Source organism: Podarcis filfolensis (genome assembly GCF_964270895.1).
Source record: "Podarcis filfolensis genome assembly, chromosome: 7".
Classification (NCBI taxonomy): domain Eukaryota; kingdom Metazoa; phylum Chordata; class Lepidosauria; order Squamata; family Lacertidae; genus Podarcis; species Podarcis filfolensis.
The window spans coordinates 62156643-62172666 of NC_139603.1; the positions used below are offsets into that span (position 1 = coordinate 62156643).

The window sequence follows — 16024 nt, forward strand, 5'->3', positions numbered from 1 at the left end:
CACTCTCCTGAGACAGACGGATGCCAACAGCAATTCTAATCATTACTTAGTCTCAGGCCAACCCCAAAGCTGTCTGATTTTCACTTTCATTAGTCGTATTGAATGTATTTCCTTTTTTGGAAACACAGAAATGAAAGAATTAAAATAAGACTTTTAAAGGGGAGGGAGAATAGTGTCAAGGCTTTCTGCTGGAATCCCAAGCGAAGAAGATAGTGGTAGTCTTTTAAAACTGAGAATGTCTATATGGATTTGCAAAGCTCTATTATGAAAACACAATTTTAATTTGTTTTTTTAAAAAGTAAATAAATAAATACACCCAATATTAACACCTAGCCAACCTTTTCCTTCAAATAAATAAAAACTAGTTTTGCCTATCACTTGGGAGGGGGGGAGAAAGAAAAGCTCAACAACTTTTGTGTCTGGATCTTCACTTTTTGAAGTGAAGTGATCTTTCCGGCAAGATCTTGTGAGATCTTGTTGCATTTTCACAAGGTATCACCAGAAGCTGCCACCACCACTGCTTTTCCAGCAGCAGCAGCAGCAGCAGCAGCAGCAGCAGCAGCAGCAGAAGAAGAAGAAGAAGAAGAAGAAGAAGAAGAAGAAGAAGGGGCAAACAGTGCGCCTGCAGGAGAGCTGCCCATGGGATTCTGCCACCCGAGGCAGCTGCATCAGTTTGCCTCATGGGCAGGCATGATATTAAGGTTTGTGACTTCAGCACGTCTGTCAAAACCTCACTCTACTTAGGATACATTCTTCTTTAGTGACTAGGCGGAAATTCCATGTTACCCCAGCATGTTATTTGACCATGTCCTAAAAGGGGTAGTAGTCACACACTTCTAACCAGGACCAATGTCATCCAGCAGAATAAAGCATTGCCCGTGATGTTCAGCAGGCTCAGTGGAAACACACTGGGTTCAAATACTATGTAGACTCTAACCTTAGGGCAGCTCCACAGCAATATGTTTGGATGGCAACTGTGTGGTTCTAGCCATGTGACACCACACCCTTGTGAAGGTTCTGGGTCTGTTCAGTGCCTTGAGGGTGGCAAATTGGCCACTCCATGTATTCCCCCTTCAGTTCTGTTGAAGAAACACAGGCTCTGAATGAAAGAAATAAACATGTCCCTAGTTCCATACACAGGGATGCGGGTTTAGACCACAGAGCCTAGGGCTTGTCAATCAGAAGGTCGGCAGTTCGAATCCCTGCAACAGGGTGGGCTCCTGTTGTTCGGTCCCAGATCCTGCCAACCTAGCAGTTCGAAAGCATGCTAGTGCAAGTAGATAAATAGGTACCACTCCGGCGGGAAGGTAAATGGCGTTTTCGTGCGCCGCTTTGGTTCACTAGAAGCAACTTCATCATGCTGGCCACATGACCTGGAAGCTGTCTGCGGACAAACGCCGGCTCCCTCGGCCTATAGAGCGAGATGAGCGCCGCAACCCCAGAGTCGTCCGCGACTGGACCTAACAGTCAGGGGTACCTTTACCTTTACCTTTAGTTCCATACACACAAGTGCTTAATAATACATATGCATATGCCCTTTGTCATACTTTATGTGTTTGCTGCAAGAAGCACTTCTCCACTGTTGTGAAGACAGCAGATGTGTTTGTTGCATAATGTGTGGCCATTGCTCTCCTCAGCCTGGCTTGCGCATAAAGATAAATCACAGTCAGAAATAAACAGTCACTTCCCACAATTGGTGCACATTGATCCACTGCCCTGCCCTGCCTTCAGGAGAAACGAACGGCGAGTGTTACCTGTCAGCTGGTGCTCATGCTTTCTTCCTCTCTTCAACAAACCACAAGAGCAAGCCAGCAAGGTTTGTTCTTGGCTTTAACTGTTTGTGGTTGTCTGGGAGGAACAAGCCACCAAGACTGCTCTGCACGTGATGATAAATCTGGCATTGTGGCAGACAGGACAGACAAAAGACAGCACGTCTTCATACAGTAGACCTGCTGCCACTAGAGGCAGTGATGGCCACCATGTTGGATGGCTTTAACAGAGGTTTAGACAAATTTATGGATCAGGTGATCAGTGGCTGCTGTGTTTGGTGGCTATATGCTGTCAGAGGCTGTATGCTTCTGAATACCAGCTGATGGGAAACATAGGAGGGGAGAGTGCTATTGTGCTCAGATCCTGACTGTAGGCTTCCTATAGGTTTCTTGTTGTCTACTGTGAGAGCAGAGTGCTGGACTAAATGGGCCATCGACCTGGTCCAGCAGGCTCTTCTTATGTTTCTTCAGGAGACATTTTGGGTCGGTAGTGCAGTCACCTCACTTTGCCTAATGGTAGGGCTGGTCCTAGCAGAGCAGGAGCAATTGAGCAGCATACACACTGCTCATTAACAGTACGTCACGGTTTATTTCTGAGCACGGCTTACTGCTCAAAAGGCCACTGTGTGATCTTCAGCAAGTCATGCACTCTCAATCTTCCCCTCCCTATTTGCAGTATGGGAATAATATAAGTGATCTGCCACATGAGTTTGCCGTGAAGGCAACAGCACTAAAAAGACCGAAAAGCACTTTGCATGTCTTAATATGCTTATTTCAAAATGTATATCCTTTCTCATCTCATCATGCCTAAGCAGCTTACAAAACATTAAAACAGAAAATGCTATAGAGAAATAATTAGTACTAATTAGCCACCTGCCAGTGAATAAGCCTGTGAAACAAAAAAAAAATCTTGGCAAGCTGTACATTTTTTTGGAAGAATATTCTATTTTTGGTGTGCATGGCAAACAAAATACTTTAAAGGATCCAGTTTGCATACATAATTGTGTGGTAGTAAGGCTCTAAACTTACAAGGAGAAATTTGAGGACTTTTTTATACAGCAAGCATTGTTGTGCACTATCAGAGCCCATGAAACACAAGCCATTAAATGTTACTAAGGATCAGCCTGAATAATGAGCCTAGCCTTACATTAGAGCCTCTCCCAAATGCATAGGCTATGATTGCTCTTACATTTATCAATATTTTTTCTAATCTAATGTATCTCCAAGCTGGCAAAGAAAAGATCTCAGCAAGGATTAGGATGCAATGTTTGAAGGAACACTGGTGGTCACAGTGACTAGAGGCTAAAAAAAATGAGAGGCATAAATACAAGATGGGTGACACCTGGCTTGAGAGCAGTACATGTGAAAAGGATCTAGGAGTCTTGGTTGACCACAAACTTGACATGAGCCAACAGTGTGACGCGGCAGCTAAAAAAGCCGATGCAATTCTGGGCTGCATCAATAGGAGTATAGCATCTAGATCAAGGGAAGTAATAGTGCCACTGTATTCTGCTCTGGTCAGACCTCACCTGGAGTACTGTGTCCAGTTCTGGGCACCACAGTTCAAGAAGGACACTGACAAACTGGAACGTGTCCAGAGGAGGGCAACCAAAATGGTCAAAGGCCTGGAAACGATGCCTTATGAGGAACGGCTAAGGGAGCTGGGCATGTTTAGCCTGGAGAAGAGGAGGTTAAGGGGTGATATGATAGCCATGTTCAAATATATAAAAGGATGTCACATGGAGGAGGGAGAAAGGTTGTTTTCTGCTGCTCCAGAGAAGCGGACACGGAGCAATGGATCCAAACTACAAGAAAGAAGATTCCACCTAAATATTAGGAAGAACTTCCTGACAGTAAGAGCTGTTCGACAGTGGAATTTGCTGCCAAGGAGTGTGGTGGAGTCTCCTTCTTTGGAGGTCTTTAAGCAGAGGCTTGACAACCATATGTCAGGAGTGCTCTGATGGTGTTTCCTGCTTGGCAGGGGGTTGGACTCGATGGCCCTTGTGGTCTCTTCCAACTCTATGATTCTATGATTCTAAGGAGGATAAAATTATTATGAACTTTGTTAGCCTACTAGATGAAATACATTATATTGCTGGCTAGCAACCTCTACCTCCAGAAACTCCAGCGGGTACAGAATGCTGCAGCGAGGCTCCTCACGGGGTCTCTGCCATGGGAGCATATTCACCCAGTGCTTTTCAAGCTGCACTGGCTCCCGGTGGAGTACAGGGTCAGATTTAAGGTGCTGCTTTTGACCTTTAAAGCCCTTCACGGCCTAGGACCCTCGTACCTACGAGACCGCCTCTCCTGGTATGCCCCACGGAGAGCCTCAAGGTCCATAAATAACAACACCCTAGTGGTCCCAGGCCCTAAGGAAGTTAGATTGGCTTCAACCAGAGCCAGGGCCTTTTCAACTCTGGCTCCGGCCTGGTGGAACGCTTTGCCTCATGAGACCAGGGCCCTGCAGGATCTGATTTCTTTCCGCAGGGCCTGTAAGACAGAGTTGTTCCGCCTGGCCTTTGGCTTGGAGCCAATTTGATTCCCTCCCTCCCTCCCTCTCTTTCTTTTTTCTTTTCCTTCTCCTCCTGCGATGAGGCTACATTTTAATATTTTAATGTTCCATTATTTTAATGTTGTTTTTTATTTTTGTTTTTAAGTTGTAATCATTCATCTTGTTTTTATTATTGCTTGTAAGCCGCTCTGAGCCCGGCCTTGGCTGGGGAGGGCGGGGTATAAATAAAAAATTATTATTATTATTATTATTATTATTATTATTATTATTATTATTACATCTTCAGGAAACCCTTCTGCACTGAACTCCTGCATAGCTATAGTGTAACTCTTGCACATTGCAGGAAAATTCTGGTGCGTGTTCCAGGGTGTGCAGAGTTCATTTGACACCCTGATGAGGTGCACCGGACCTTATTTTTGCCATACATTAACTAAAGGTTGAACCTTAGAACATGCACAACCGGAAATGGCTTGCCAGATGGGGCAGAGTATGGTATGGTAATATAGGAGGCTGACTTTTACTATCTAGCTCAGTATTTCTGATACTGACATATAGTGGCTCTCCAGGGTTTCAGACCTGGAGTCTTTCTCTGTCTTACCTGGAGATGCCAAGGATTGACTTTGGAACCTTCTACATGCAAAGCTGATGCTCTGTTCCTGAGCTATGGCTCCTGTCCCAACAGGTGGACTGCTGTTCCATACCAGGAGAGGGAAGCAGTGAGGAGGTTGGCACAGTGCAAACACACTGGCAGAGCCAATCTGGCACCTAGATTGGGGATGGAGGGACCTTTTTCAGCCTGGTAGGCCAAGTTCCTTATCTCCACAAGCTCCGTTGACCAAGTTGGACGTTTGCAAGACGGGACTTCCACTGCTTGCAGGGAGTCCATTCTGTGCAGAAAAAGAAACATACAAGTTGTACAAGAAAGCAGCTATTTTTTTTGCCAGGGTTCATTGAATTAGGATGCAAATGCAGCCTGTAGATCGTGCTCAGTTAGGCATATAGGATAGTGTGTCTAGAAGAAAATCACTGATTATCCAGGTTTATCACCAACGTTCCATTCACATAAACTGAATTTCAAGAAGTACATAGCAAATATTCTGAGGTTTCAAACAATCAAACACCAGACTAGGAAATGACAGAGACTCCACAATTCAAATGCAATGTTCAGTATCTCGGAGCATCTGAGATCATTAAGTAGTCTCTCCCTTTATTTGGGAGCCATTGTGAAGATCAATCTCATTGTCAGTTAAATGCTACACTGTTTGGTGCCTGTACTCACACCATATGGAAAGCCCCATTTAAATATGCAAAGAAATGCTATAAATAAGTCAAAGCTGTTGTTAAATGGGGTCTCAAGCTGCAGCCAAGGCAGCATAAGGAAAGGGTGGGGAAAGGAAGCAATTTCTTTCAAGATCAGACACTTTAAATACCCAGTTTCTCTTCTGCAAATAGAACAGCACTAACCACTTGGAACGGAAACGTTTTTGACTGCTGATTAGTAATAATGAAACCCTAAAAGTTGCCTTTTCATAGCAATCAGTATTATAAGTGGCATTGCAGCAGGAAGCGTCAATGCTCTTGTATCAGTGCTTTTTGCAGCACATAACAAAGGTACATTTGGAGGAGTGTCATGGACTTCCTTGGTCCTTTCAGCCCATTAGCGATGCAGGGACCCTGTAACCCAACCGTACATAGGGGACAACCTGTGGTTCTAGCATGGGTATTCCAGCATTTGTATGCTGCTCTGTAACCCAAGAATGTGTACCAAAATATGTATATCAGGCAGAGGGAGGAGAAATGGGTAACTTCAGAGTTGGGGTTCTACGGAAGCCTATACAGTGGTACCTCAGGTTAAATACGCTTCAGGCTACATACGCTTCAGGTTACAGACTCCGCTAACCCAGAAATATTACCTGGGGTTAAGAACTTTGCTTCAGGATGAGAACAGAAATCGTGCTCCGGCAGCGCGGCAGCAGCAGGAGGCCCCATTAGCTAAAGTGATGCTTCAGGTTAAGAACAGTTTCAGGTTAAGAACAGACCTCCAGAACGAATTAAGTTCTTAACCTGAGGTACCACTGTAATACTCTTTTCAGACAGTGTTCAGTCACTTTTTATATCAGCTAATGGAATGCAACTTCTGTATTACAGTACTTGATTTTTTGAACTGTACCAGTAGAACTGCACATTTACGCCTGCTTGCACATTAAAATGGACTGGACTTTCTCTGAGGTGAACCTGTCCACATGCATTGAGGAGAGATAGAAGTAAATCAAGAACATTTTGAGTTCTGTAACATTTATGACAAATTAAAAACATTTCCTACAGTTTTCTTATTTTTCCTTGCTGGTGTGCACACAGGTGGAGAAATATAATCGCCTCTAAATATTGTTACTTCCTTATTTCATAATTTTCAAACAGCCTAAGAGCTGTGTGATTAAAATGCACCTAACCTCAATAGTGCACTTAGCTCATTTTTGACTCTGAAATTAATAAATTTTATCCAGTGTTAGCCCTACCTAGAGCAGACTCAATAAAATTAATGGGCATGACTAAATTAGGTGCATTGATTTAAATGGGTCTGCTCTCAGAAAAACTTGGTTGGGTGCGTTCCAATTGTTCTTCCCAGCAGATAGTAATGTGTATTATTTAACTCACTTAAATATGTGGTATACAACATTTGAGGGACTCATCCACATTATATTGAGTGGGGCCAAATACTTCTGCCCTAAAGTTCTGTCCTGATGGCCAATATTGTCAATTGTTCTCAGTTATACAAACTTTCTCATATCTTAAAGAAATGTAGCTTGAGGACTATTCTTTCTCTCCCTCCCTCCCTCCCTCCCTCTTTCCAACAGATTGGTTTTTGGCAGACATTTGAAAAATGCTCCTGCCAAACTCTCTCGTTGGCAGATGGTAACAGCTGGGTTGTGACTGACTTGGAAAAAGTGCTAAAAGAGCTCTTCTCAAGGGCCCATTGTGCTCTCCCAATGGCTGTTTCTTGCTTGGGACATCTCATTGTATCAATGCATAATTTACTCATGCAACTGGCAAGAGGTGGAGACAGTGAGAGTAGTTATAATTTGTTCATTTGTTATAATTTGGGAGTTAAACTGAAGTTCTCTAAATGCATCCTATGCGAACATATTTTTATTTTTTTAAATAACATGGAAAAGCCACCATGATGCATGGGACAGTTAGTTATTATTGGGGACTTGGGTCTGATTTGTGAGAATGAACACCTTACTCTGAAAGTGATCAGATCAGCTAGCAGTTATGAAAACTGTACTGTCATGGCTTCGTGAAATTATTTTCAAAAACCACCTTGTTCCAGGTTTCACCTTTACAGAACTGGTGATCAAAGGGCAGCAATGAATTAAAACATCTTTATAGATGGATCACTTTTGGGTGCTATAGTGCTTGTCTTTTAGAACATATGGCTTTTAGCATATGGTGGCGAGGACAGCCATCAACCCATAAAAGCATTTCACTTCAGCATTAAGATTAATTTTCAGCATATGTGCAATATAGACTCTGGCCTTATATTTAAATACCACAAACATGTTGTGGATCAAGTATGATCGCATCAGATTTAAACTGCAGGACTTTGTTGATTCTTCAAGACGTCACTTCCGTATGTGAGCATCAGCCTTCATAAGATGAGGGCACCTAAGATGAGGTTACTTGGCCTAGTGCATTTTTAAGAAGGTTGCACTTCACCTTCCCTTCTCAGCTAGGTAACTCCTAAATTATATCGAAATACCAGTGTGATCGCCCTAAAACTGCGCCTGTATGGTAACATGATGTGTCTTAAAAACAAGGGAGTAGAATAATTCAGTTGGTTAGAATGCGGTGCTGATAATGTCCAGGTTGTAGGTTTGATCCCCGTATTGGCCAGCTGCATATTCCTGTATTGCAGGGGGTTGGATTAGTCAGGCTTCCTAAACCTCGGTCCTCCAGATGTTTTGAGACTACAATTCCCATCATCCCTGACCACCGGTCCTGCTAGCTAGGGATCATGGGAGTTGTAGGCCAAAAAACATCTGGAGGGCCGAGGTTGAGGAAACCTGGATTAGATGACCCTCAGGGTCCCTTCCCACTCTACAATACTATGATCCCAGAAGATTTAGGACAATTTTAAATCTTATACTTCGATATCTTTGTTTAAAACACTCTGTTTAAAAACTCGCCCTAAAGTGTTAACCCTCAAGAAGCAAGGCCAGCCTTTGTCTGCAGACAGCCTGTCATACCATACTGGGCAGATCTGAAATCTATTTAATCCCAAGGGAGAGAAAAGAGGATTTAACCTAAAAACAACTAAATACTACAACTTTGATATAAAAAAATGGTTAACTGCTTCACTGCTGATCCTGAGAAGCATGACTTGAAGTCACAGGGTACTGCTCTACTGCTGAAGCAAAGCAGGTCAGGCTTTGAAAGTTGTCTGGATAGAAGCAGGACCTCTTGGAAACCATCTGTGAGCTGCTCTGAGCTCTTCCTGAGGAATGTGGGGAAGGTGTCACAAAATACTGATCCAAACTGCATTACAAGTTCAAGTTGCAAAATCAGGGATTTCCCACCTTGCCCCAAGCCATACATCTGTTGTCTTTGAATGGTGGCTACATCAGGACTGAAACCCTTCTAGCCCAGCAGCCGGGACTGGTAGTCTAATAAACAGGATGCAGTAGGATAGCAGAACTGAAGTCTAGTAAGAAATAGCAGAGCTGTTCAATTTCTCTGAATCCTGTTTGTAGAAGACAAATGCATCATCTTCCTAAAATAGGAAGCCGCTTCTTCACAGAGCCAGACGGTTGGTCCATGTATCCTGAGCAGCAGGAACTCTCTAGGATTTCAGACAGGGTCTATCCAAGCTCTACCTGGAGATGCTAGGGATTGAACCTAGGACCTTCTGTATGCAAAGCAGATGTTCTACCATTGAGCTAAGGTCTTCGCCTTCCTACAGCTGCTGAAGATGCAAGCTAGTTTACTACACTAACGGTATTTCCCTCATAGATTAATTGAACCTTTTTCTAAAGAAGGCAGCAATTTATCTAAAATCTTTCTTTCTTTCTTTCTTTCTTTCTTTCTTTCTTTCTTTCTTTCTTTCCTACCTGCCTACCTACCTACCTACCTACCTACATTGGAAAATGCCCATGACAGTTTTCAGATGAGGAAGAGCATCTTTCCAAAAGCATAAGCCAGGAATAACTTTATCTGTGTCTGACTGTTGTTCTAGACACACAGCAACATAGCTGAGATTAAGATTTGACCTTGGGGTTTTACACTGAACATAGCATTAACTTGCTTTATTCCAAGAACATCTATTCTTGATAATTGTCCAAAAGAACAGTACAAAGGAGGGATGTAATAATCACCCTTCCCTTCATTACTGTTCAGCAAGCTCCAACATCTGCCAGCTAGGGATTTGTCATTATCCAGACAGCAACTGGGATTTCTCCATTTGCCACTGTCCATATTCCCTCCAGGCCTCTAATCTAGCCATTGGGAGGCTCTCTGCAGTAGCAGTTTCTCCTTTTTGGGAGATATCCTTGAGCTGTGTAAATCTCGACCCAAATAATTCTGCTCTGAAATATGCACTTGGTTTATTTAACAGCCTCTTGGGGGTTTCCTCTCCCAGTTTCAGTCGATGGTTTCTTGCTTTTAATCTACTTGGAATTTTTTTCATATCCCGAAACCTACCTCTTTGGGCAAAGATGGATAAATACAGAATGACAGCCTGCCTGGTTCAGACACAGCTCCCTTTCAACCACAGCTGCACAAGACACTTATGCCATCCTGCTCAAGCACCAGATGAGAAAAGGAAGATCTGCACTGGCCATCTATGCAGATCGCATGAGAGTTTGATTTAATTACAGGTTGTGATGTAATTAAGTACATGAAGCTCAGGAACAGATGGTATCAGGAAAGGATCACAGAACAGACTCATGGCTTCCCAGCAGTAATTTTTGTTCAAGTGTGCTTATTATCAGGAGCAATAATGGAGATGGAGAATAGTCTACATACAATGGTTTCAATACCAGTTAGTCTTGTGACTCACTTTCCATAGATTAAATCAAAAATTCGTAGGTAGTAAACAAAAGGTAGCCAGAACCCTTTTTCTACTAGAAACAATAGAACAAAGCATGCAGCTTCATCATGAGATGACAAGCAAATCCCATTTCATTCAAAGTAAGCATGCACAGGATAAATTTGGTTGATTTTAATTGTACTGGAGCACAGCCATAATCACTTTACTGTTGGTGGTGGAGATGGGGCTTAGGATGGTGAATGGTTGTTCACTTTTCCATTGACCTCTACCAGCAGAGAAGACTACCCTGAGATTCATCCTGGCAGGTAGGAAGCCACTGTCAGCTGGTAGCCACTGCTAGTAGCCAGGAGAAAGTCCTGAAATGGACTGCTTTGGGGCAGGGGGGGCAGGAAACATGGGCTCCACTAAATCTAAAGCCCTGTGGGGCTCAATTTTCAGGGCAGTCAGGTAGGCCATCATGGAGCTAACACAATGGGGGGGGGGAGCCCCAACAACTCTACCTTCTTCCCTAGCCAGCACCAGCAAAAGGGCTTGGGATGCAGTGGCCAATCTGTAGCTTTGCCTTGTTCCTCCAGGTTAGGGTTAAGGTTGCTGTGTTCATCATGATCAGCCTTTGCTAGATTGTGTCCACTGTGTGCAATCTAGAGGAAGTGCACCATAGAGCCTCTTTGTGCAGCCTTGAAATTAATGGGAATTAAGCATGATACAATTTTTAATTCCCTTTGAATCCCTCCCAATGGTTGCAAGTGTGCATAATTTTAGAGCGTACTCACTATTCTAAGCCACTTTAAATACTCAACCAGGCACATGAATTAGTATTGATTAACTCCAGAGCTTCTTTTCAGCCAATGCTGCAGAACCTGGCATCAGTGTATGGCAGTCGTGTGGCCTACTTGACAGAGGACAACCCTCTCTTTGAAGTGCTGTCCAATTTGAAAATAAAGACGCATAAGGAGAGAGAGAACAGGAGCCTTAAAGTTGTCCATCAATGGTTAGCACCTAGACAACAGACTGAGCACACACCCAGATGATGTGGTATGATATACTGTCTTTCCACTTAACGTTATAGTATTTATTTCTAAATTTGCACCTATGCTTATACAAATCTGTAGCCTCTTTGGTCCCCACCCCTTTTTTCGTTGATGTATTTTCTCTTTTTGGGGAGATGTGTAAGTGACCACTAAATTAACGGCTGGTTGCATGCCACAGATATGTAAAGTAATAATCAAAAGGGTGATTGGGGCATGAACAGAGTACCTTTCTTTCATGATAAACTACCACCAGATCTACATATCTGGGAACAGAGGAAGAGCTAGATCAAAATGTCAGAAGGCTTCTTTTTTCTTTTTAAATAGTTTTTTTTAAGTTTCACATTTTTATCATAATAATAACATTTCATATAACATAAAAAGCATACAATTCCCAAACTTCCCCCTCCCCCCCCCGACTTCCCTCAACTTCCTCTTCTGGTTTTTAAAATAATAACTTCCCCTGCTTGCTATATTATATCTTCATATTAAGTTATTTATATCACATGTTGTGATTCTCTTATCATTTTAACATCATCTTTATCATTTCTGTATTTATTTTGCTAATTGTAAGTGTTTACTCAAACCCTGCTAGTGAGTTCACTTCTTTACATTGCTTCTGTAAATACCTCATGAATGGCTCCCAAACTTTTAAAAAAATCTCTATTGTCTTTGTCATTAAGTCTTTCAGTTAGTTTCAGCATATTCCATCAATTTTTCTTGCCATTGTTCTTTAGTTGGTATTTAGTCGCTTTTCCATCTTTGGGCTAGCAACATCCTATTCACGGTTGTGTCATATATAAAGAGTTTCTTCTTCTCTTTTGGCAAATCTTGTCCTGAAATGCCTAGTAAGAAAGCTTCTGGTCTCTTAACAAAAGTTATCTTAAACATTTTTTTCATTTCGATATAAATTATTTCCCACTAATTTTTAATTATTTTGCAATTCCACCACATATGAAAAAATGTGCCCTCTTCTTCTTTACATTTCCAGCACTTATTGAAACCTGTTCTGTCCATCTTTGCTATTTTTACAGGTGTAATATACAGTCTATACATCATTTTCATATAATTCTCCTTTAACAATATACAATCAGTAAATATTAAATTCACTTTTCATGATTTCCCCCAGTCTTCCATTTGGATATTATGTCCTAAATCTTTGCCAAAATGTCAGAAGGTTTCAAGTGGGTAAAATTTGGGCTTAGCTTTAACAAGACCTCTCCTCCTTCCAGAGGGGAGGGGTTGTGAGTGGGAGCCGGCTCCCGCGTCAGCGGGGGGGGGGGGCGTATTTGGCCCCCTGCATCAGCCTCTCCCTGCTGCCGCACCAAGCCCTTCAGTCAGCCAATAGGGCTGGCTTGGGGGCAGGGTTTAGCCACATTTAAGCAGCTGCAGCGACACTGGGGCCCCATTCGGCTTCCTGTTTTCATCGGATCACCTGCCCAACCTCCCTTTAGGTCAATTTTATGCTTTTGACCTTGCTACGGACTTCGGTTGGTCGCCTTGGTTGCCCAAGGGGCCTGGTAGGAATTTTTATCCATTGGGCGAATTGGCACCTGCCTCTTGGTTTTTTGCCTACCTTATAGCAAGTCGTCACAACTTCCGGGTATTGGTTATGTGTTGTGTGTTGTGGCCATCAGCTACCCCTCCCCTTTTGGGTATTCCGTTAAAGGAATCCGGCGGTCGTGGATCCTGTCCGATAGCCTGCTAGTGGCATGACCCCCAGTGATGTCTGGGGAAGCTTCCAGTTGTATTTACATCAACAAGCTCCTCCCACTGGTTGTTAACCCTCGAATGACCCCCCACAGAGCCAGGTGGGGTTATGAATAGATTGTTTGATCCAATGCCTAAGCCAATCCCTCTCACATGCTGTAACCAGTAAAGTTGTGGCCTTATTTAGCCCATTAACCTAAATACATGTGTCCGTGTGTCTTATTTATCCCTATGCGGGTGGCGGGTCCTCGACTCACAATGATAATTGCCTAATGTGGCAGCCCACATTTTCAATATTATCTATACAAGGAAAAGTGCAACCCTGAATAAATGTCATGCCTAGCCTTGACGTGGTAGCAGACATGTTCACAGAGGATGAACTGGACGCTCCACTAGTTGAGGAACTTGAGGCGCAGGCAGATCCCTTGAAACCAGGGCTGAGAGTCCCCTTGAAGGGCCCTCTGGAGAAAAACCTGTGAGGAATGCTTGGAGCTGTCAGAGGAGGGGGAGGAGCCACCACCACCCAGTCCATGGGAACCCTGGAACCAAAGAGCAATAACCTAGCTTTTTTAAAAGTGTGCTAAAGAAGGAGAACCCCCCAAACCACAAACCGTCCCTCCCCTCTCATTATGCCAAGCTGCAGTTCCTTAAATGGGCCTGTTAGCCGAATGACCACCCAAAAATCATATGATAAGATATTGTGTCATTCTGAGTTTGTTCCTGATTCCCAGACTTCATTGAGTGGCTGTAAGCTTCTGGGTGGAACTTCATTACAGCAAAAATAATGAAGTAAGCAGTTCACACTTCATTTTTCTTTTTCTTGCAGAGAGTTCAACTTTATAGTATTTTGGGGTGGTTTTTGTTACTGATTTCTTCTTTGTGGTGCAACGACTGCACTTTACAGTAATTAAGGCAACTTCTCATTTTGTACATTGCTCCCAGTAATACATACTTCTCTCTATCTTTTTCATTTCCTAAAACAAACACAACCAAAGAAAGAATGTGCATCTGGAGCAGCCATCAGCTACTGCTTTCGAGCGAGCCACCGATGGTGCATAAACCAAGGTGAAGTCTACACACATATAAAAAATGCTTTTTAAAAAAAAAGTTTTGAAAAATATATTGAATTTGCCATAGCTCACCACTGCCATATAGTGTCACATATGTATACTGCACTTTACAACACACTTAAAACATTTTATTTGCAGCGGTATAGCTGAGTCCCAAAACAGTTGCCTAGGGTGCTTCCAGTCTGTCACTATTTTCAGGCAGAATTCAATCACATCCCAGCATATTCAGTTTGTACAATCAAAGCTGATTTGGAGCTCTTGTACAACAAAATCACCTCCCACAAAGCTCCAGACTTTTGCAATAAGGAAAGTGACGGGGAAAAGCATTGGGAAGTGTAGGCTAGCACTTGCTTGACATAACAGTCATCAACTGCCCCCCCCCCCAAGAAAGAAGGATGAATGCTTATTAAACAATGATGCTCTTCAAGTTTCTTTTGGTTTCTCTCTTTTCCAAATGTAAGTTCAGTTCTCCAAATTTCCAAGTCGGTTTTCAAAATCTTCAGGAAAGTTCACCAGTGAATATTTTTACTATACACATTTTGGTATGCAATTTCGCCTCATATGATGCATTTTTGATGTTCTTTTTAATAATGTATGCATTTTATGCACCCTTTGCCCTCACACATGTGCTTTTGTACACATTACTTGACTGGAGGACTTTAGAGAAGAGCACATTTCAAAGGATAGCAGGGTCTCAAGTTGTTTGTTTCAGAAAATGTGTAGTGCCTTTAAATATAAAACAAATCACAGTTCTCCTCCTGTCTCTACTTTGTACAGCTCTTTTAAGAGAAGTGTACACAACGCTTGCTAGCACAGGTGAAATTATGCAATTAGCTGCTTTGTTTATGTCTGGAAGTCCTGCTCATAACAGCGTGTGTTTACTTTTTCTGCATCTGGGCTTATTATTAAATGCTAATACTTACAGAAGATTTGGATGTCTTTACATTTATTTAACTGCATGCTCAAACAGCAGACAATACAGTAGTAATTATAGGCTATGCTCCAAAGAACAATGCAACCAACCAGCTCTGTGTGCGTGAATTTTTCAAAACAGCAGATCTCTGTGCCACATGGCAAAGAACTTCCAAATTAAGCGAGTTCTAAAAAAAACAGTTTTTTGATGGGTTATAGGAACATGTACAAAAGGTGGTGGGGAGCAAAATAGAAACTACCAGGACAATGTAATACATTGGGTACAGCTAACATACTGTAGTTCTTTAAATCCCAGTCGTACTGTAATCTTGTTCATATTTTAGCACATCTCAGAGATGTTTATATGTTTCCAGTGCAGTATCAATGATGTGAAAACATTTTCTTTAGAAAGGCTTGTTGTGGTCCAGCATAATTACTATGTTGCAATTGTATTTATCAGTGTGATTACTTGTTGTATCATTGTGCCTGGGATATTTGCTTTACTAAAGGGTTTTAAACACACAAGCATTCGAAAAAGCGGAAGAAAAACCACAACATATACATTAGAGGTGGCACCACTGAAATTGCACACACACCACCCCAAGAAAATATCCTAGAACCTGTTTACCCATCACAGAGCTACAATTCCCAGCACCCTTAATAAACTGCAGTTTCCAGGATTCTTTTTGTTGGCCAGGGGAGAGATGTCCTTTAAATGTATGGTATGCACACAGTCATAATCTAGGGAATGAAGGTGTTATAAAATGATGGAAGTAGTGCAGTCGTAGAAAGAAGTGTGGAAAGAAAGCAAAATATGGATAACATTCAGAGACATTTTGGCTTACACTGAACTTGATTAGACAAGCTCTTAAGCCGCACAGTATTTCATCCAGGCCACAGTTCTATTAAAAGCTAGACACAACAGTGGTCACAAATTAAGCATCAGAAGAAGGGAGACTACAGAATCCCCATTTGCA

At 42.4% G+C, this 16024-nt stretch overlaps 1 long non-coding RNA gene across 1 annotated transcript in view; it reads right to left on the reverse strand.

Annotated features, from left to right (window-relative positions):
- Positions 1 to 961: 961 nt before the first annotated feature.
- The window catches only part of LOC310766875, a 44365-nt gene continuing 29302 nt past the window's right edge, over positions 962 to 16024 (reverse strand). The window contains exons 2-3 of the long non-coding RNA XR_014550489.1: positions 4880 to 5168; positions 962 to 1079 (exon numbers count right to left, since the gene is read on the reverse strand). This is a non-coding gene — a long non-coding RNA (uncharacterized lncRNA). The remainder of the gene's footprint in view (positions 1080 to 4879; positions 5169 to 16024) is intronic.